The sequence below is a fragment of the Mus musculus genome, chromosome 12 (assembly GCF_000001635.26).
Source record: "Mus musculus strain C57BL/6J chromosome 12, GRCm38.p6 C57BL/6J".
Lineage (NCBI taxonomy): Eukaryota > Metazoa > Chordata > Mammalia > Rodentia > Muridae > Mus > Mus musculus.
In genome coordinates this window covers 31,761,071-31,785,289 of record NC_000078.6, presented here as the reverse complement: position 1 = coordinate 31,785,289, position 24,219 = coordinate 31,761,071, and the positions used below count along the sequence as shown (strand labels likewise).

Below are 24,219 nucleotides of genomic sequence, written 5' to 3'. Positions count from 1 at the left end.
AAAAGAAAAATCTGCAAAGAAAAGACCACAGAGCCCACGGTGTGGGGTTTAAGTAAGAACAGCCTGTGTATGTGAATGTTACAAAGTGCCATTAGGAGGCTTGGCCTTGTTAAAGTATATGTGGCGTTTTGGAGTAGGTGTGGCATTCTTGGGGTGGATGTGGCCTTATTGGAGTAGGTGTGGCCCCATTGAAGGAACTATGTGTGTGTTTGGGGGGGGGGAGCTATGGGGTGTCAAATGTTCATGGCAGGCCCAGTGCTTCTGTTTTCCTGCTACCTGCAGATCCAGATATAGAATTCTCAAGCTCCTTCTCCAGCACCAGGTCTGTAATGAACTAGACCTCTGAAACTGTAAGCCAGCCCCAATTAAATGAGTTGCTGAGGTCATGGTGTCTCTTCACAGAAATAGAACACTGATTAAGACAGGCAACAAGTAAGATTTTCTGGCCTAGACTGAAATGATGACATAAAAAGTACCTGAAATGCCAAAGGTTTTGTCACAAGTAGCCTTAACTCACATGCAGTGATTTTTAAAAGTTTTTGTTTAGTAAAAGAAAAATCATTTTTATCCTAAATACTATATAATCTATGCTGTTTGAAGGTATTTAAAGAATCAATTGGCTTTGACAAATAACCATTTAAAAAAAAGAAAGGAAAAGTAAAAATAGATTGAACTAGAGATGCAATAAGAATTGCTGTGGCATAGAAAGTGGTCTCTGTAGATCAACATATAAAAGCTTTCCCCCCAGGGATGACAGGCGTACTGCTGTGTCCTTATGTCACTGAAGGCATGCTTCCAAGGGGATTATGGGGCTGGAGTCACTCTCTCTGTCTATGACACTCTCCTCTCCCTCCCTTCCACCACACCCCTGTGGGGCCATCTTTGTTGGAAATATGAATGCTTCTGGAATGTATAACCATAGCAAAACAATCTGGGTGGAAAATGAGACTGAAGGATAAAAAAATATGCCCTGGGAGCCAGAAGCCACACTGGGGATGAATATCAGAAACACTGGGGACAAACAACAAAATGGACAACTCTCAGCATAGCTTGGATCACAACACTGGAATATGTGGAAATGGAAATATTTTTCTAGCTATGATTCAGGTGAAGATCAATCATATCCTGCAGATATTCAACAACTGCATCCTTATCTCGTTGTTCTGTCTTATCACAGACAAAAACCACATGCTTTGACCACTAGTTCTGGATAAGCCCTTACTAGTAATTACAAGCTCCAGTCTCATTTATCTATAGAATCAGAGGAAAGAAAAAGATGGACTCTATTGCCTTCTTAGAGGTAAAGATTTTATGAGCTTTCCAGAAGAACCATCCAGGATGTGCTGGGGCTTTTCAAGAATACTGGGAATAAAATAATGCTGTGCTCTGACATCTGAATATTTATGGTGTGACTGGAAATAAGGAAAATAAGTCAGCAATTAAGATGTGCTGAAAAAAATCGGGGGTAAAATGAATCAATTAAAGAAAACACAAAGATGTAGTCACTCAGATCTGAAGACGGAAAAAGAGGCATGAAGGAATAAGGACACACCCCGAAAGGAAGCCGTCTCAGCTCAAACCTGGAAAGAGGTAGCTCCTGGGAAGATAGAAGCCGCTAAAGGAAGGAAGGTGGAACAAGTGGGAAAGTAAAAAAAGAAACCTGTACAAAGCCTTTGGGTGACAGGATGTGAGAACCAAAATCCATTAGCCCCACGCCTGCTGAGGTGGGAGCTACATAAATAACCTCCTTCAAATCCAAGGATTTATACACAGGCTTTCAAGTTCTGCTATGTCTCTAGGAGTTACTCAAGGGATCTGTTGAATAAAAATGGGCTTGTATAATGCTTGTGAGAAGCCAGCATGGTTTTATTAGTTGTCTTTTTCTTAATTCTGGTTTTATATGTTCACTCTGTCCAAAGTTCATTGAGTTGAACTCAAATGACTTTTCTGTTGATTACAATTTTAAGAAATAATAATAAGTCTGTGTGTGTGTGTGTGTGTCTGTCTCTGTTTCTCTCTCCCCCCACACACATATTCACACACACACACACACACACACACCTTTTTACTTAAATGCCTAATATACAATTCAATGATGTTTACTGTTTAGCTTAGGGTAATGATATAAGATCAAAACAAATAACACATACATGATTAAGTTATTAAATAAACATGAATCTGATACGACTTTTACCTGAATTAATGTAAGCAATATCTATGTTTGAATGAATACATTACTAAAATTATTTACCAGTGCTTCAGAAATAACTGAATGGCTCCTAGCCAGTACGGTAGGTCACACCAATAGAACCAACTACTTTGGAGGCTGAAGCAGCAGGACGACCAGAGCTCAGGGGTGCAAAGGTAGCTTGGGCCTTAGAAAAGAACCCATCTGAAAACTTTTTTTACTTATTTTGAGACAGAGTCTCTCTCTATATATATATATATTTTCGATTACCCTGGAATTTAATATGTAGGACAGGCTGGCCTCAAATTCACATAAATTTGTCTGCCTCTGCCTCCCTAGTGCTGGGATTCAAGTTATAAGCCATCACATCCAGGTCTTGAAAACTTTTAAAAAATTTAAATGTTGACTTTTAAAATATTGTCTAAAATAAATTATAAAATTCTTTCTCCGTCCCAATATTCAAATATTAAAACTCTACACCACAATTTAATGGTATGACACTGTGAATAGATGATAAATAGATAGATAGATAGATAGATAGATAGATAGATAGATAGATAGATGGATGGATGGATGGATGGATGGATGGATGGATGGATGGATGGACGGACGGACGGACGGACGGACGGACGGACGGACGGACGGACGGACAGACAGACAGACAGACAGACAGACTGACTGACTGACTGACTGACTGACTGACTGACTGACTGACTGACTGACTGACTGACACATTAATGATGTGACACTGCAAATGGATGGATGGATGGATGGATGGATGGATGGATGGATGGATGGATGGATAGATGGATGGATGGATGGATGAAGAAAGAGAGAGAAAGAGATTGAGAGAGACAGGCAGGCAGGCAGACACATTAATGATGTGACATTGGGGTGGGGGGAGAGAGAGAACACAGAGGCAGCTGTTATTCAGTTTCACAGTAGGAAATGGTCACTAAAGAAAGTTCAAAGCAGGATTAAAGCAATGAAGCTATAGACACCACCCCTCAACCCCCAGGCAAAGTTGAACACCAATGATGAAAGGATATAAGCTATAACCAACCAGGCCTATGTACTGACACCCATTAAACACTGAAAGGACTGGAACCTCTGTGCAGCTGACTCTTAGAAGTCACTGGAGAGTGGTGTGTTTTTCCAGGGCATGGAGCTCTAGACCCCTCCTCTAAATGTCCTATGCATATCTTTATCTGTATCTTCTGTTAAAAATCCTTTCTAATAAACCAAGCAGTATGTCTTCTTGAGTTCTATGAGCTATTTGTGCAAATTAATCAACCACCAGAAAGATTACATGGGAAGCTGGCTACAAGCACGTCAGCCAGAAGTATAAGAGATATCCTAGGGTTGGGACTGGAGTAGGTGGAAAGGAAGCAGTCCTGGACCTGTGCGTCCTGAGGCTCTCCAGTATATATGACAGGACTGAATGGATTAGAGGACCCTCAGGTGACGTCCGCTGCTATGTGACTGACTGCTTTCTTCTTACACTTGGGGAAAATCTCACGTCCTCTCAGCGGTGGGAAGCACAGGAGAGGAGCCAGGGTTTGAGTCTGTGTTTGCTATGGCTGGCATTACAAACAGTGGGCCCTGGAGGGAAGGCTAAGGCAACACTAGGCTTGTCCATCAAGGAACTGGTTCACGCATTAGAAAAAAACACAAAAGTTTACATTGTTCCCTCTCCTTATGCCATGTGAGGACATAGGAAGAAAGGTGTTGTTTTCAAGCATATCATACCATAGAGAGCACCTTCACCAGAAATCAACTGCAGGACCCTAATTTTACACTTCTCAACTTGGAGAATTATGAGGAAAAGAACTTACGCTCTTTGAGCCATTAAGTACATTATATTTTATGCATCATATAATACAGAGCTGAATAACATAAACATTATATATTGACCACTGGGTAAAATATTAGCAGATACACAAAGTTGACTAGTGTTCCTACAAATTTTATATCCAATGAAAACCTCAAACTGTTACCTATCTAGAAACAGAATCTTTACAGTTACGATGAGGTCATACTGGATCAGGATGCTTCCTAAAGCAAAGAACAATTTTATCAGGAAAAAATACATGTGGACAGGGACACACACACACACACACACACACACACACACACACAAGCCATGTGAGGGCTAAAGAGATAGCTCAGTGAGTAAATAGCACAGCCATGATGATCTACCTGAGATTGGATGGCCTAAATCCATGTAAAAGCAGAACGCTATAACATAAAGCACTTGTAATACTGGTGTGCACCCCTGGCAGATGGAAGATAGAAACAGAAGAATCACTTTTAGTTCATGGGTCAGCTAGCCTAGCATACACAGCCATGAACAAGAAAGATTTTTGTCCCCCCACAAAAAAGATGGAAAGCAAGGACCAACATCTAAGTTGTCCTCTAACACACATACACACACACACACACACACACACACACACACACAGAGAGAGAGAGAGAGAGAGAGAGAGAGAGAGAGAGAGAGAGAATACACTCATTACCATACCTGCCAACCATGTAAAAAATGAATTTAAAAAATTTAAAAACCATGTGAGAACAAAGTCAGAGCCTGGATTAATACAAGGCTATAGACATGGCTCAGTATTGAAGAATGCTTGCTACTCTTTGAAAGGTCTGGAGTTTGGTTCCTGGCACCCATGTTAGATGGCTCACAGCTACATGAAAGCCCAGTTCCAGGAACTCCATCGCCTGCTTCTAGACTCTGCAAGGGTATGCATGCCACCACCACCATGACCACCCTGCCACACACAAAAATAAAATTAAAACCATTAAGCCATGAAATACTAATGGTCGCTAGTAAGAAAGGATTCTTCTCTTGGGCCTTCAAGGAGACCATTGTCCTAACAACATGGTGATTTCACTTACAGTCTGTAGAATGGTCAAAGAACATGTTCTTATCTTTTAAGCCATCCAACTTCTAAAACTTCTTAACAACAACTGAAGGATGTCACTACATAGGGAAAGAGTAGCAGGAAAACTAAGTATGTGTGTCTATCTCTTATCTACTGGTGGATACTATATCAATAAAATGATACTGTTTAGACATAGAAATGCTAAAGATTCTAACATGCTACAACCTTGAGAATGCTAAGTTTTAAGAAGTAAGTCAATTATAAGGAAACAAATATATGATTCCATTTATATGAGTAACCCAAAACAATCAAATTCATAGACACAGAAAGAAGAAAAGAAGTTGCCAGGATTTAAGGGACCAGGGGAATAGAAGGTCCTTTAACGGGCACAGAATTCCCAGGAACGGTAAAATCACGCTACATCCTCACCAACACGTATTACTTTCTTTTGTTCTGGCAGAGAAAAACCTAGGAAGTAAAGGTAATACTCATGATTCATATCTTCGCTAGTGATATATTTCCTTTTTTCCTTTCCTTTTTTTTTTTTTTTTTTTTTTTTTTTTTTTTTTGGTTTTTCGAGACAGGGTATCTCTGTATAGCCCTGGCTGTCCTGGAACTCACTTTGTAGACCAGTCTGGCCTTGAACTCAGAAATCCGCCTGCCTCTGCCTCTGCCTTCTGAGTGCTAGGATTAAAAGGCGTGCACCACCACGCCCGGCTGATGTTTTCTGCATCTTTTCATAAGCATACTGCTCATTTGAGTATCTTCTTTGTTTAATTCTAAGATCTTTGTTAATTTAATTGGCTTGTTGGTGTAGATGCTGTTGAACTGTAGGGCTTCTTTAGATATAAGCTTAGACCTTTTAAAGATCCATCTTTACCAGGTGTACAGTTTGCAGATAATCACTCTCTTTCTGTGAGTCCCTTAACTCACTCTACTGCTACTTGTGTTATGGGTTAGGCCCATACATGCATCTTTGCTTTTGCTGCCTGTACCTTGAGTGACATATCCCTGGAGAAGGTTTTATCTAGGAGTTTTATAATTTCAGGTTTTACATTTACGTATTTGATGTTATTTTGTTTAGAGGGCAAAATTAAACTCCAGCTTCATTCTTATGCATGTGGAATGCATAAAAATTCATTTCTCTGGATCCCCCTAAAACACAAAGGTTTATAGTTAGAAAAATGCCATGCTAACTAAACATATTGAATAATAGTACCTAAGATTTCAAAGATACTAAGAATATCCTAAATAATAAAATAACTTTCACAGGGAAAAATAATCGTGACAAATTAAGGCAGCAAATCCACAGCTAAGTCTTATAAAATTTTAAGTTAAATATCAAAACAGAGCTTACTTTAGAAATAAGGTCATACAGTTAGATATGTAGAAACATGAGTTTCACATGTTCATATTCAACCAACTACATATTGATAATACTTTAAAAAGATGTACTTGAACCTGGACAGACTTTTTCATGTCATTGCTCTTTAAACGATGTGAAGTACAATTATTTACATAGCATTTATATTGAGCTATGCATCAATAATCTAGACTTGTTAAAGCTAGACGAGAGAGTTAAATGTCAACAGTACTACATATAACAGAACCGAGTGCTCTTAATTTCAATATTTTCCCCACATCCTCTAACAATCAAAAATCATAATTCGAACAAATCCTGCTTTTCTGAAGCTATTTATCACAAACATCATTAGCTATGGCCCCAAACTCACTCACTCACTCATCCCTCTCCCCATTTCCCCTCCCAGTCTCTTTCTCCATGTGTCATAGCTGGTCTCCTCTCTCCCCTCCCTCCCTCCCCCCCTCCTTTCTCTATCTCTAATATCCCCTCAACTCTCTTCCCCATGCCCTAAATAAACTCTATTCCATACTATACCTGTCATGTGACTGGTACTTCAGAAGGAAATTTGCCTCACCCTTGCTACTGTTGATGCTATGATATGATTACAGACAGAAGCCTGGCATGGCTGTCCTCTGAGAGGGCCTGACTGAGACAGGCCTATACCCAAACATTGAACTGAAGTCTGGAACTCCTAGGTCTGTAGACTCCTGAAGTCTACATTAATTAGAGGAAGAATTGAAGAAGCTAAAGGGGAGGGAGACCTTATAGGAAGACCAGCAGACCCCAGGGAGCTCCCAGAAACAGAGCTACCAACCAGGCAGCATACATGGGCTGGTCTGAGGCCCCTGGCATAAATATTTGCTCTGAGGTGAGGTCAGAAAGAGAAAGGTAACAACTTTCACCACTCTCATTTTATACACTTGGCCAAAACTAGTCAAGCAAATTATTGCTAACCAAACTGGTAAGAAACTAAATTTTCTATCTTTGCAAACAGCATGATTTTACAAACTGCTATAAACTAAATATTGCATAAAAGAATTGAAATGAGAGAAACTCATCTAAACTTGTTTTATAAATCCAGCAATGTTAGAACTAATAAGTCAATAAGTAAAGATACAAAAAAATAAAAACCCTGATACAAAATGTAGTATTTTATCCACTGATAGGGTTCCCTGGAGTGAAATATGAAAGCAATATCATAAAAGCTACCAAAATAAAATATTTTGTGATAAATTTAACCATAGAAGTAAAAGATCTCTAAAGTTGATATTATAAAATGCCCATACTATATGCATCAGTGATTAACTCTGAGCCATCAATAATGAATAAGTGTTACATTAAGGAAAAAAGTAAAAGCACTTCCTTCACTTGGGGTCATGTAACCAAGAACAGTACAGACATGAATTTTCTACGGCATGCTCCTTTTCTTTTCTGTGTCCAACAGAGAGAGAGAGAGAGAGAGAGAGAGAGAGAGAGAGAGAGAGAGAGAGAGAGTATGTGTATGGCATATCCTGTGTATATCAATCCCTAACTAAGGGTTTCACTGTTTATTGAACAATACAGAAAGCATCACATGGGAAAGAAATAGGGTACTTGACAGAAACCTTTAACAGAGTTTTATAGGGATTAAGCCACTGTCCCAATGGACCTAGCTTATCAACCAATATGCTCTCAACCTTTATGGTAGGTCTTGAGAAGTTGCTTTCAACTTCTGCATTTGTGTATTCGGCAAATGATGCACATGCACTGTCCTGGGTCAGGCACATGAACGAGCATACAACTTAAGGTTGCAGCTATGCCTAAGCTTAAACTGTAAGCACTGAATACATGGAACTCTAATGCAAGTAGATTTGTGGTAAATTGTTACATAGTCTCTCAAAGACGGGTTAAACAAGTGGGCTGAGTACACAGCAGACTAGCAGCCTGAAGTCTGAAGTGACTTCAAGATGTATTATTAACTCTGGCTGTGAGATCCAGCAAAAAGTTGCAGTCTCTTAGAATGTAAGAGATATTTTTATAGTATTGCATTGCCACAATAAAACCATTGATGAAAGAAATTATATAGGATGTGAGACAGAGAAATTCAAATATTCTATATTTATGGATAAGAAGAATTCATGATATTAAAATGATTATACTACCACTCTATCAAAATACCAACAAGTTTTCACAAGAGTAGAAAAAGCAACTCTAGGGCTGGAGAGATGGCTTAGCGGTTAAGAGCACTCACTGGTTGCTCGTCCAGAGGTCCTGAGTTCAATTCCCAGCAACCACATAGTGGCTCACAACCATTTGTTAATGTGATCTGATGCCCTCTTGGGGCATGCAGGTGTACACGCAGATAAAGCACTCACACATAAAATAAATAAATCTTTAAAAACAAACAAACGAAAAAGCAACTGTAACGTTCAGATGAACCTATAAAAACCCAAAGTAATTCTTAAACAGGTAGAAGGTAACTCTAGACTTCAAATATACTATAAAGATATAGTACGCTAAACAGCATAGCACTGTCACAAGAACAGAGATTAACAGAGTAGAAAAAGAAAAGTCTCTTTAATAGATTGTGTGTCAAAACTTGTCGTGTGTGTGTCACATAAAACAAGAAACTATCATTAGAAGAAAACTCAAGGTGACATTTTCAAAACATCAATGCAGGCAAAAACAAATTGGGGGTGGGGGTGGGGTCTTGGCCCTCAAAAGTACAGATAACAAAAGTAAAAGGACAACAGAATTACATCAAACCGTGACACCTCTGTGCAGCAAGGGAGTGACAGAGTTAAGAGACAACCAGGAGGCAGGGAGGGGAAAACAAACAAGTTGGTCATCAGCATCTAGACTATATAAGCAATTCAAAAAGCCAAGCACCAAAACTACCAAATAATCCACTTAAAAACATGCTACCCCTAAGCAGATAGTCCTTAAAGGAAGAGATGCACGTGGCCAAACATATGAAAGAATGCTTAGCCTCTTCATCATATCATCTTATAATCGCAAACAAAAGCACTTCAAACCCATAATGCAACATCATCTCACCCGTTATGATGGTCATCATCAAAAGTAAAAATAAATGCTGGTGACGGTATGAAGGAAGGGAGCTTATGCAATGCTGGTGGGAGGATAACTGGGTGCAGTCATTAAGAAGACAGGACAAAACTAGAAACGGCTAGTGAGACGGTTCAGTGATCAAAGTCCCTGCTGCACGGGCCTGAGAACCTGAGTTTAGTTCACAGGCTCACATAAAAGGCAGGTGTGGTGGGGCACCTATAATCCCAGCACTACTTAGAGACAGAAGGAGCCCCGGAGGTCGTTGGCAAGTCAGCCTCGCTGAATCTGCAAGCACCATGTTCAGTAAGAGATTGGCTCTTGAAAACAATGTGAAGAACTGTCAAGGAAGACACCTGACTTGGCCTCAATGTGTACACACATGCATCTAGACACATGGGGTTTTTGTTTGTTTTTTTGTTTTTTGGGTTTTTGGTTTTTGGTTTTCAAGACAGGGTTTCTCTGTGCGCCCTGGCTGTCCTGGAACTCACTCTGTAGACCAGGCTGGCCTCGAACTCAGAAATCCACCTGCCTCTGCCTCCCAAGTGCTGGGATTAAAGGTGTGCGCCACCACGCCCGGCTTATACACATGTATTAACACACAAATATACATATATATCAGAAAAGTAAAATCAAAGTCAGGCTTAGTGGTACACCCAGTAATCTCAGGACTCAGGAGACTGGAACTTATCTGAGCTACACAAAGTGACTTCAAGGCTAGCCAGAACTTTAGAGATGGACTGTTTCTCAAAAGAAATCAAACTTGTAAGCTAGAAAGACATGCAGTGTTAACAGTACTGGCTATATTACATTGAAGACCTAGTTTATATCCAGGCATCCAAGAAAAAAGCTAGGCACAGCCATCCACACCCACGCCTATGAAGGGTGAAGGCAGGTAGAGTGCTGAAGCCTGGGGCCAGAAGCACAGGGCCATGGACAGTGAGGCCAGGCTCTAAAACTAAGGAGGAGAGAGTAACAAGGCGGGATACCTAGCAAACACAACTCTTCTTGAAAGAGCAATAGAAAGCAAAAAAAATCCTTAAAAAAGAACTACTCTATCATCTAGTGATTTCACTCCCACATATGCATTCAATGAGATAAAATCACTATAAATACAAAATTATGTGCAAATTTTATTTATTACTAGTCACAATAACAACAGTATTGAAAACAATTTAGGCACCTACCAGTAGACAAGTGAATAAACCGTGGCACATATAACACAAACCTACTCAGCCGTCAAGCGGATAGAGCACCATTGGCAGTGTTTAACCAAGCAAACACTGAAGGCAGACTCTACATGCACAGGCTCACTCATTCGTGTGAGCTGAAAAGTCCACTCTCAGAACCTAAGGGAATAGTGGTCACCAAAACTAGGAATCAAAGGAGAAAGATGGTCACAAATAATGTTTAAAAGGACATCACAATATGTTCATCAGGTCCCATGTAAGAGAGGAGAACATGTTTTAAAGTTGCCTGCTGAAGTATATTGTTTCTATGTTTAGTATATATGCTACTGTGTTTAACACTTCCAGCAATTTATTTTAAGAGCTTAAGAAACTGGTTAACTCTGAGAATTTATTCAAGACAAATACCAGACTTTTCAGTCACAAAGTAAGCAGAGAGCCTGAGTGCACACTGTGAGCCCTGCAATTGTTCTCTGATGGCCTATAGTCCTACACAGTTGTGTTCAGAACCCTGACTGGGGGGCACTCTTACAGGACTGTTGTTTGAAAACTGATACCCACCAGGACCCCAGACTTAACCAAGGAGGTTCCTGCCTTGGGGATACAGGGCAAGTGTGAGGCTGTTCAGTTGTGGTCTCTAGGACCAGGTCCTAGGCCCTGAAAGAACTGAGTACAGATGATGACCTCTGAAGACACAAACATTATCTTCCTTCACCCTCCCAGAGCCTCCACCAGCCCTGTGCTTGTTTGCTGGGAAAGCTTGTAATTCACAAGTTAAACCCATCTTGCTAATTAAAATGTCATCGTTTCCCTGTGGGGGCCGGGTATCTATGGTGATGCAGGAACTCATCCAGATCAAAATCTCCATCACCTATTTTTGAAAGCTAGTTTTAAAGCTTGAAGTAATGGAGCCTGCTGAAATACTATTTTCTCTCTGAGGGTCAACAGCAGAGAATAAAAGATTGAAGATGGCTGGCAGATCTTCCCCACATCTGAGACGGAGACTTCTATGCAGTTTTGCCCTAATACTGAGATCTATCACACACCACCGCACAGAAAGCATGCCAGTCCTTCCCAAGTTTTTGTCAAGTATCAGTAATACCACTATAAATCACTTGCATATAGAATTACGTCTTTACTGTAAGGCTTATTCATGTGAAATAAAACTGCTGACTTTGGAAGTTTACTTACATATGTTTATGGGGTTTTTTTATACACAGAGAGACATAACAGTTTCTATGTACCTACAAGATTTATGATTTTGAAAATAGAAATGGTATGGTAATGATTTAGTAAGCTAGCAGGCTATATCAACCTAAACATGGATAATGTACAATTGACTAAAGAAAAACAAAAAGAAAGATCAAATTGTTTATGTACATTTTCTAAAAAAATAAGTTTTAAAAGAAAATATAACATGGTCCCAGACCGTATGAGGACCCTAGACCTTAGCACAACTGACTCCACAATTGAAGTGCCATTCAGGCTGTAACACTAAGCACAAAGGTAACACCATCTGTCAAAAATGACAATAAAGACCTAACCCATTATCCTAAAAGGAAGGTAGGCTAGATGCCAGGTAAGGTCACTGAAATGGTCACCTGCATTGTTTCAAGTATACACTGCAATGATCTTGAAACTACGAATAGTAAAAACCAGTCATGGAGTGCTTGCTTCTTTTGCAGATCACCCTAGTTTGGATCTCAGAATCCATGTTAAACAATTATCAACCACGTGTAACTCTAGCTCCAGGGAATTAAACAACCTCTCCTGCCCCATGTCCCATGACCTAAATGTATGCATGTGTGTGAGTGAGCGTGTGTGCGTGCACACTCGTACACACCCCCCACACCCCAGAGTCATCACACTCATCTTTTCCTGCATTTTGTAGCCGTTACAGGTATGCTGTTCACATATGAAACTTGACAATCACCTAATACCAGAAGTAATGTAAAGAGCCAAATCCTAAGTGATTGACACGTCATAGGTTATGCTACCTCCATCATAAATACTGCCTTCTGCTGCTGTATCAGGGGCCACAGCCTTAGACAGTCTGCAGTTAAATTAGCTTGGCAGTGCTCCAGTAAAATGTATGTACAAAAGCACACGGTGAACCACAATTCTCCCATCAGTTACTCTGAATGATCGTCCTCTCAGCTTTTACTCTCTGCTTTCTATCACCGTCTGGACTTCCTTTAATATCCATGCTGCCTGCTGTCAGCATGCTCTCATCAGCTCCACTTAGCACCCAGAATTTTCCAATGGTCTTGCTTCTAAGAAATCCTGTATCCTCCCTCCATATGATTTTATCATTTTTCCCTATCTCCAGGTTAAGCTTAGTATGATAGCCTTTGGTTCCCTGCACACACCAGATTTATTTGGTCTGCATTTAATTCTTAGTAGTCCTTTTTCAGTACGTTTGGTGTTCTAAGTCATCTGCTTTTTTTGTTGTTGTTTTGTGTTTATTCTGTAATCTCTAGTGTTTCTCTTGACCACTCACTAGGAAGACATATCTGATTCTTCGACCAGTGTTTAGGACCTCTGTTTTAGGGTTACAGCCACACACTTAAGCAAATTAAAAAAGAAAAAGAAAAGAAAACAGTGGTTGGAGAGACAACTCAGTGAATCAGAGAACTGGCTGCTCTTCTAAAGGAGCCACAGTTGATGGTCAGAACCTACATGGCAGTTCACAATCATCTGTAACTCCAGTTTCAGGGGATCTGCACCTTCTTCTGACATCCAAGGCAATGAATGTGGTATACAGACATATATACAGGCAAAATACCCAAAAATCATAAAATAAAATTAAAAAAAAATTTTTTTAAATGAGCTTAAGAGATAGCTTAGTGGCTAAAAGCATGTACACTACAACTTGGGAGGGTCCTGAGTTCAACTCCTGTCACCCATATCAAGTAGCTCAACACTACAAGTAACTCCAGCCCTAGGTGCTCTGATGCCCATTTCTTACCTGCTCTCATATGTGTATGCTCCTACACATACTGTATTAGTCAGGGCTCTCTAGAGTAGCAGACTATATAGAAAGACTCTCTCTCTACTTATAGAAAGGAGATTTATCAGAATAACTTGTGAGCTGTGGCCCAGCTAATCCAAAAGTGGCTGGTTGAGAACAGAAAGTCCAAAAATCTAGTAGTTGCTCACTCCTCAGGGTTGGATGTCTCTGCTGGTCTTCCATATATGCTGGAATCCTAAAGAAGTAGGCTCTCCTGCCAGTGGAGGGATAGACTTGCTAAGGAGGTAAGAGGAAACAGACAAAGAGCAAAAGCTTCCTTCTTCCATGTCTTTACATAGCTGCCAGCAGAAGCTATGACCCAAATTAAAGACACGTCTTCCTCTCTCAAAGATCTGACTTAGAAGTGAATCTTTCTACTTCAAATTAAGCAAAAATTGTCTCATAGGTGTGCCGTACATTTTTGGAGTCTTAGTTAATTCCATATGTAGTGAAGTTAACACACAGAGTAACATTCACAAAGGCAAAATGCATTTAAAAGTAATTTTAAAAATTAAAAAGAAAAACCTAGTGCTCTTGATTAAAATACATATATTTATGGTGAACTGACTTAGTTGAGGTCCACTAAGAACTAGAACTGTATCTTTTCTGTCTTTCTTTTTTCTGAATTGCTCAGTAAAATATTTATCAAATAAGTAATCTAATAACATAGTAGATTGCAGTATTTAAAGGACTGTTGTATAATACTCCTTAGACGGATAGTTAAGAAATTCCGCATTAACCTTAAGTATAGGCTGATTTTTTATAGACCTTTTCTAATTACTTGTTTGGTTAGCCTACAGAGCTGCAGGTCTTCTTGCTGCTTCTGTTTCTGTTCTGCTCACTCCTCTCTTGCTGATCTCCTTTCTTCCCAGTGAGTTTCCACTTCTGCTCTCCCAGCATACTCCACGCTAGTACCCTCTGTCCCTTCCCTTCCCCTTCCCTTCCCCTTCCCTTCCCCTTCCCTTCCCCTTCCCTTCCCTTCCCTTCCCTTCCCTTCCCTTCCCTTCTCTCTTTTCTCTCTTCTCTCTCTCTCTCTTTCTTCCCCTTCCCCTTCCCCTTCCCCTTCCCCTTCCCTTCCCCTTCCCTTCCCCTTCCCTTCCCCTTCCCTTCCCTTTCCCTTCCCTTCCCTTCCCTTCCCTTCCCTTCCCTTCCCTTCCCTTCTCTCTTTTCTCTCTTCTCTCTCTCTCTCTTTCTTTCTTTTTGTTTTGTTTTGTTTTGTTTTTCAAGACAGGGTTTCTCTGTATAGCCCTGGCTATCCTGGAACTCACTCTGTAGACCAGGATGGCCTTGAACTCAGAAATCTGCCTGCTTCTGCCTCCCGAGTGCTGGGATTAAAGGCGTGCGCCACCACGCCCAGCCTGTTCTTTCTTAATTGATTTTTTTTAATTTATTTATTTATTATATGTAAGTATACTGTAGCTGTCTTCAGACACTCCAGAAGAGGGCATCAGATTTCTTTATGGATGGTTGTGAGCCACCATATGGTTGCTGGGATTTGAACTCGGGAAAGAGAAGAGCAGTCAGCACTCTTAACCACTGAGCCATCTTGCCAGCCCTCTTAATTGATTTTAAAGGACGCATACATAGTAAGCAGCTAGTTGGTGGTATTTTCATCCACATATGTCATTATGCTTTGTTTTTATGTATCTCCCTCCCCAGAGCACTTCTATTCACCTTTACAGACTCACCGTTATCCTGCCAAATTGTCTTCTGTCTTAGTTACTGTTCTATTGCTGTGAAGAGATACCATCGCCAAAACAACTTATAGAAGACAGCCTTTAATTTGGAGCTCAGAGTTCCAAGGGGCTCGAGTCTCATGCCAGTCATGGTGGGAACATGGCAACATGCCGGCATTGCTTTGGAACTGAGAACTCACATCTGAGCCACGGGAATGCAGCTGAGTGACCCTAGTGTGCACATTTGAAGTCTCAACCTCAAATGATACACCTTGTCCAAAAAGTCCACACCTCCTAATCCTTTCCAAGCTGGGGACCAAGTTCTCATCCAGACCACCTTTCTGCTTTCAGTCACATGTACTCCATACCATATCTTTCTCCCCTCCCCACACCCTAAGTTTTTTCTTCCTCCCCTTGTAGTTTCATAACCTAGAGCCACTTCTTGCATCCTAGTTTTGCATTTGAGAGAAAACATGGTATTTATTCTTCAGATTCTGGCTTAGTTTAACATAATGATCTCCATACACTCATTTTCTGCAGATGCCATTATTTTATTTTTCTTCAAAGGTAAAATTTATATAAAAATGTCACATTTTCCTTCTATTTCTCTTTTGATGAAGATCTAAACTGGTTCAGTTCCTCAGCTGTTGTGAATGGTGAAACAATAAACAGGAATGTGCATGTTTCACTACAGTCATTAGGAGATATACCAAAAAGTGTTAGAGCTGGTGCATGGGGTTTAATTAATTAATTTATTTATTTATTTAGGAACTACCACAATGAGTTCCATAGTGGCTAAATAAATTTGTGTCCTACCGTCAGTGTGTATAAGCTTCCCCTACAAACTCTGCAGTATTTATTGTCCTCTGTTGCCTTAGGGTAGTTTTTCTGACGGGGCAAGATGGAATTCCAACATAACTTAATGGCAGGCCCCTGTGGGCAGAGGATGTTGGACACATTTTCTAATACCTGTTGCTATTTGTTTTTCTTCTTAAGTACTCTTTATTCTGTCTGTTGATGAGATAAGGTTTAGAGTTTAACTATTCAGTTTTATCTAAGCCTGTTTGTTTTTTCTGTTGAGCTCTTAAGGCCTCTTTCAGATAGTCCTTCCTTATGCTTATCTCTTGACATGCCTTCCCTTAGTGACTTCACAGTTTTGAGATTAAATACTGGGACATCTTCAACATTGCTTTTTCTACTTAAGATTCTTTTTTTCTAGCTCTGTAAAGAATGAAATTGGAATTTTGATGGGGATTGTATTGGATCTATAGTTGCTTTTGGTAATATAACCATTTTTACAATATAAATTCTGCTAATCCACGAGCTTGGGAAGTCTTTCTATCCTCTGATATCTTCCTCATTCATTCATTCATTCTATTGTTTTAAGGTTTTCCTTGTAGAGGTCTTTTATTTCCTTGGTTAGATTCACTCATAGATGTTCTATTTTTTGATGTTTTTGACACTTGAATGAGAACATTTTCTGAATTCGTGCTTAGCAAGTTTGTTATTGGCCTACAGAAAAGCTATTGATATTTCTGTTAATTCGGTACCCCACTCCTTTGCTGAAGTATGTATCAAGAAAGTTTTTTTGTTGTTTTTTGTTTTTGTTTTTGTTTTGTTTGTTTGTTTTGGTGGCATCTTAAGAGTCTTTTAAGTATGGAACCATGTCATCTGAAAATAGGAATGCTTTTACTCCTTTCTTTCCTATTTGTACCCTTTTAGTTCTTTTTCTTACTGCCTTAGCTAAGACCTTGAGTGATGCATTGAATAACAGTGGAGAGCACTCTTGTTCCTGATTATAGTTTTCCCCATTTAGCATATTTAATACAGATTTATAATGTGTAGTCCTTTTTATGTTTGGGTATGTTCTTCTGGTTCCTAGTTCCTTCGGGGCTTTTATGAAAGATGTTGTAATTTAAAAAGGTTTCTCTGTGTCTGTTGAAATGATTGTGTGATTTTGGGTTTAAGTCTATATGATGTTATATTTATTGATTTTTCCCCCTGTATTGAAATAGCCTCATATCCTTGGTATAAAAGCAGTTTGGTTATGGTTTATGGTATTCTTAATGTGGTCCTGAATTTGATTTGTAAATATTTTATTGAGAAAAATTTTTTTTAAAGATTTATTTATTTATTATATGTAAGTACACTGTAGCTGTCTTCAGACACACCAGAAGAGGGTGTCAGATCTCGTTACGGATGGTTGTGAGCCACCATGTGGTTGCTGGGATTTGAACTCTGGACCTTCAGAAGAGCAGTCGGGTGCTCTAACCCACTGAGCCATCTCACCAGCCCTTATTGAGAAATTTTATACCTCAGTTCACCAGGGAAACTGGCCAATATCAAACTTCACTGTTAGTCTGGGAGACGTGCTTCTGGCTATCAAGGGCATGCATATGTGTTGCTTCTGCCTGAGCTAAGCTTCCAGCAGCTTTACATTCAGTTTGCTTGTGATCTTGCCCCCAGTCCCTCCACAGTTGCTTCACGGTGCTTAATTTTACTCTGGGATTGTGAGAAATTTAATTCAGTCTCCTAGATTTGTGGCTATTTCCTTTTCTCAGCCCTTCCAGGAGTCAGTTTATAACAGTATTTTCCTTCTCAAGATGGTGCCAGCAACTCCATTCCCAGTCCTACAAGAAAAGAACCTCCTTAAGTGCTGACCCATCTGCTAGAGGAACCGCTGTCTCACTAAAACTACAGTTGGACTTGAGCTTGTGTGGGCCTGGCCTTGTGCTGTGGGTGTGCCAGCAGTCTCTCAACAGGCCTCGCTGGCTTACCTTTTGAATGAGGCTTCTGTGTCCTCCCCGTGCCTGGGGGCAGTGCAGCGGTAGTTGTATCTAGTGCCTACCTTCCTTCTGTTGCCTCACTGGCTCTTTCTCTGTACTTTTCAGGTGACCTGATGTGTGTGACTTTGTGAGTTTCAGAAGCTCCTTTCATTTTTCTGTCAGCAGAATCCACTCTTCTGGACTGGCTATACAGAGGCAACTGCTGGTCTCTATCACTCTCTCTTCTTCCCTCACAGTCCCTGCTTATACTTTTATTTCCAACACTGAAATATGTGTAATGGAAACAGCACATCTTCCCAGTGAGAAATAACTTTCCACACGTAGAGATTAATAAAGGACAAGTTCTTTACAATAGTGGGATTAAGGGAACATGTGGCTGGCGGTAGCTGATGCCCAAAGAAAAGCCAGCCTTAGACAGGTCATCTCACTAACTTAGATACACTCTATCTTTAGGCATTCTACATCTGCTGTCATCCTTCAATATTTTAGGTTCTAGCCCCAGGTTAGTTTGAACAGTTTAAATAGAGACTGGATACTTTAGGTCTGGTCACTTGGAGAGATGAAAGATTTTCACAGCAAAGATAGAGCTAGAATATTTTCTAAGTACACCAATATAATTCTTTTCAAAAATTGCTACCTAGCGTCTTCTTGCTTGTAGAACGGTAGAATTATAATTTCCCTGGAAGAGCACTGGGAGGCTTGATGGTAGCCCAGGTTTTAACATTGGCTGTGATTCTGCACTGACCACTTGAGCTGCCAGAGGCATGTTCTTTGGGGATGGGACTAATGGCTAGTGGATCCTGGTGAACAGACATTTACATCCTAGCATCCTTAATTTCCCTTATCTTTAACAGGCCTGGCTGCAGACTGCTTATCTTTTGGGTCTTTGGGTAAGGAGAAGTGTTCCCTTAGCTAAATTCTACTTTGTATAATTTAGAGTCTCCTAAAAAAACCTATTTATGGGGCTAGAGAAAAAGGTCAGTGGTAAGTGGTCTTCTGGAGGACCTGAATTTGATTCTTAGCACCCACATGGTGGCTCACAACCATCTCTTACTCCAGTTTTAGGGGATGTAATGCCTTTTTGTGGCTTCTGTTGGTACCAGGCACACATGGTGCACAGGCATATATGCAGACTAAACACCTGTACACATAAAATAAAAAAGAAAATCTATTAACATCAATTACCTCAGTGATATTACTGATCAAGTGCTTAATTCCATCATCTCTGCCAAGCCTGAAAGCAGATGTGAAATTAACACAGAGAGCCAGGTCTAAAGAGGAGGGAAGAGACATGCAACTAAATTCAGAAATATAGGATTCCATAGCCACACTATCAGTTTACAGTAAACTCTGTGAACTGAACCCCAATGTCCGCATGAGCACAACAGGGCATGATTTCTTTAGAGAAATTATCTAGGAAGCTGAATTGGTGTCAGTGCTGTGTGCCTGTCCAAACTCATACTAATCTTTAAGGCGGCAGAGTAGGGCTGTCTGAGAGGTGACGGGGATGGAACACTCACTACAGGACACATGGGTCCTCAGGTGCACATTTGCTCTTCCCGGCACATAAATGCACAAAGAGAAGATACCATTTGCAGAGCAGGAAGTTAGACCTCACCAAACACCCAGCTGCTGGCATTACCAGTTTCAAGTTCTCAGTCTCCTGAAATTCTGTTGCTTGCAAGTCACCCAATTCATAGTTTTCTTATCATAGCCCAATACAGAGACAGCAAATCAAACTATAGTCAGAAGGATCCCTAATACATCTAAATAAGACAGTAAATTTGATATTAATTACTGATGTCAATAAATGTGATCCATACAGTCCTGCAAAGAGATGATACTGCCCTTCATTGAGCAGACCTAGACTCTGAACCATGCTGAATTACAACAAAATGAAAGGTCCTAACTTCTGTGTTTCTGAGAATTGTGCAGATAATTGTACATGATCTCACACAGGTGTGAGGATCAAGCCCAGGAATCCACATGCTCCACACACAGTCACCCTCTGTCACCACTGTTTTCATCTTTCTAACCAAATTTCACTGATTGAATACAGGCTTTGCCTACAAAACGAGAACTATTTAGTTTAATCTCTTTTGATTAACTTTATACAATAGGAACATAATAAAACTATTAATACTTAAGGAATAGCAGTTTCTTAATGTTGTCAGTTCCTCTTTAATTTTATATGAATTTAAAACCTAAAGCAAAATAAAAATTTGAATCTGGGGCCCTGACCTCTTCCCGTCAAGATGGCAGCACCCAGCACGCACAGCATCTCGGTAGCCAGAGGTTAAGCTCAGTGACTGCCAAGTGAGTATGTGGCCACATTGCTGACTTCCCCAGTGGACACTGGGTGAGTGTTGGCCTTGCTGCAGAGTAGAGAGGTGTCAGGTCACTGGTTGTTAAGCACTTTGCATTCCGCTGTGACTTCCATTTCCAGGATCTTCATTTGAGGGACTACACTATTTTTTGTTTATTTAGTGTTTTTTCTTTTCTTTTCTTTTTTAATTTTTTTCTATTTTTGAGACAGGGTCTCTTTTTGTAATCCAGACTGCCCTTGAGCTCTTGGTCGCAGATTTCCTGGTGTTGGGATTAAAAGGGTGGGAAACCATGTACTACTGTTTTTGTTAAATTTTGTAGTACGTAACCATAAATAAATAAATAAATAAATAAATAAATAAGCTAAAATTTTTGAATATATATATAAATAAACTGGGCAACTTATTAACCTAGAAAAAAGCTTAAAATAATTTTATTTTTTTAATTAATTGATTTTACACTCCATATTTTGTTCTCTGCCCCAATCCACCCTCTCTAACTGTTCCATATCCCACATCCACCCACCTCTAACTGTCCCATATCCCCACCCCCATGTCTCCACATGGGTGCCCCCACCCCCAGAATTTCTTAAATAAAAATTTCTTTAAGCCCAGAATTTTTTTTTCTTAAATAAAAATTTCTTTGAAAATTATTAAAATCACCTACCCCTATTGAAAATAGTACTTCAGTTTTAAAAACCTTGACATTTTATTACTATGTTAGAATTATTTGGCTTGCCTCTCAATTCTTCTATAGTAAAATATTAAGAATTACAAAAACTAGCTGGGCAATGGTGGCACATGCCTGTAATCCCAGCACTTGGGAGGCAGAGGCAGGCGGATCTCTGAGTTTGAGACCAGCCTGGTCTACAGAGTGAGTTCCAGGACAGCCAGGGCTACACAGAAAAACCCTGTCTCGAAAAAACAAAACAAAACAAAACAAAACAAAACAAAAACAAAAACAAAATAAAAAAGATTTACAAAAACTAAAGATATACAGAGACATAGTCATAATTCAGTATCCACAAGGTACTGCTTCCTCTTCTACCAGGTCCCAACAAAAGTCAGGGAGAGTCGAGCGTGGTGGCACACACCTTTAATCCCAGCACTCAGGAGGCAGAGGCAGGCGGATTTCTGAGTTCGAGAACAGCCTGGTCTACAGAGTGAGTTCCAGGACAGCCAGGGCTACACAAAGAAGCCTTGTCTCGAAAAACAAAAAAAGAAAAACAAACAAACAAACAAAAAAAGGTCAGGGATGCCCATGCCTGTACATAAGAAGGACTTGACAATACACACAAAGCCTTTAGTATACTCGTTATCTTCATTTAACTCATTGTGCCTAATGCAATGTAAATAGGTGATATGCTGTCCTGTGTAGCAAACAATCATGGGCTGTCTATACATGTTGAAATACAACCATCACATGCATAGCCTTACAGCACTACTCAGAAGAGACAAAACCAAGTCAGCCTCAATGCCCTGCATATGCACAATGCAACTCCATTCATCTATGAACAAATAATGACATTTGCCACCTCCTCCCATTCTTGTAGAGAAACTTCTCTAAAGTTGGTGCTCACTGGCTAACTCAGTTTCCCAAGTTCTGAATTACTACTTCAGGTTCCTCCTTTCTCACTAATCTTCCCTCTGTCGTAGTCACTGTTCTAGTGTGGTGAAGAGACAGCATGGCCACAACAACTCTGATCAAAGCAAACATTTACTTGAGGGCTTGCTTACAGCTCCAGGGGTTAATCCACTTTCATCTTGTGCTATAGAAAAAAAAAAAAAAAGATACAATAGAGACCACAGGAGAGGAACCGTGCAACTACATGAGAGGTCAGAAAGGGTGACAGCATCAACAATCTATTCCTTCTAAAAGCTTGATTGTAAGGACACGAGGACATAGCTACATAGTGAACAACAGCAAACCTAGAACCTTGGTCATATCTGAAATCACAGCAGATGGGAGGCTGAGACAAGAAGCTTAGGAGTTCTAGGCCAGCCTTGGACACTGTCTTAAAAAAATTAAACAAACAAAACAGCCAGTGACATTTATATCAAAATAAATGTTTTATTTTGGGCTCTAGTTTTAGTCTTTTGAGACAGCATCTTATTGTATAATTTTGGCTATCTCAAAAACATGTAGCTCAAGCCCAACTCAAACTCAAGATCCTCCTGTCTCACCCTTCTAAGTACTAGATTATAGGCTTAGCAGTTAAAGAGTTCCAATAGCAGATTAGCTTTGTCTCTTACTTGGGAGAAACTTTCTTGGAGTTATCTTTCTGTTGGAAGAGGAAAGCCTGAAGATTCACATGTACAAAAGAGCACAGCCCCAAGTAACACAGCTACAACACAACCCCTACACCTAAGACTCAGGGGAAAACACTGAATAGGAGGCAGAATGATTCTAAGAGCCAGATAACCAGAAAACTTGCTACTAGACAGTACCTTAGAGACACAACAGAGAACCTGCATCCATGATAGCTCAACAATAATGCTGCCTAAACAAGACCTGCATTGTGACAATTCTACTTGTCATGACAATGTGGAAATGGGAAATTGAATATGCCCCTAGTCCTAGATAAAGAGCTACAGACAACTAATGGCCGTTGAAAAGGGAGAATCGGCTGGGCATGGTGGCACACGCCTTTAATCCCAGCACTTGGGAGGCAGAGGCAGGTGGATTTCTGAGTTTACAGAGTGAGTTCCAGAACAGCCAGGGCTATACAGACAAACCCTGTCTCGAAAAACCAAGAGGGGAAGGGGAAGGGAGGGGAGGGAAGAAGAGAATGAGCTCCTAAACAAGTATCCAATCAAAATGGCAAGCACTAAATTCACGTATTTAGAAGCAATGCTAAATGGATTCAACAGGTTTGAATGCACACACATGTAAACATGTTGCATATAGCAGTAATAATTAGAGGTCATGAATTTGAGAGGGAGTAAACAATTGAGTTAGAAGGGGTAAAAGGGCAATGATACAAATACAGTACTCCTGTTGAAGTTCTAGAATTAAAAAAAAAATGTAAATTATCAGAAACTGGCCTCCCGTAGACTAGACATAACCGCTGTAGTCATCAATGCACATCACCCACACTGCACTCACAAGAGCAGCCCTATCAGCAACCATCCTACGGCCTACCCTACCACTGAACTATTATTGTCTGCTCATGGAATCTAGGATAGAAGTCACCGTCTTTACTTGTGAACCCACTACTAAGTGCACGACCTTCAAATAGACAGATCTAAACACATGGCCACACAGACCACCCTGATTAATCTCAGTTACTCCCACAGCAAATGTATGTGAGAAAGAGATTGGTGATAAAGAGCCGGAGGTGAGTGATCAGTATGTGTTGTATACATGTACAAGCTGTCTAAGTATAAACTGAACTAATAAAAACAACGTGGATTCAAACCATTTCATTTACTAGTTTATGATCTCTAACAAACTTGTCAAACTGTTTCATCATCTATATAAAATGTAAAAACAGTACTACTGATATTACTGTATTGTTGAAATATACCTCAGACAACACTGGAATGCTCCACAAGGGTGTGTGTGTGTGTGTGTGTGTGTGTGTGTGTGTGTGTGTGTGTGTGTGTGTGTATGAACATTACATAGAAATGTGCTTTACTTATGTTATACAGTAAAATACTTATGTATACTGATGTTATACAGTTGGGTGTACTTCAGAATTAAATACATAAAGATATGTTGTTTCCCTGTACTTAAACACGCTCTACTCTGC

General features: G+C 40.0%; 1 protein-coding gene across 7 annotated transcripts in view; it reads right to left on the bottom strand.

The window, feature by feature from the left end:
* Positions 1-24,219, bottom strand: part of Cog5 (component of oligomeric golgi complex 5) — a 282,812-nt gene that overhangs the window by 152,341 nt on the left and 106,252 nt on the right. The window lies entirely within an intron of this gene.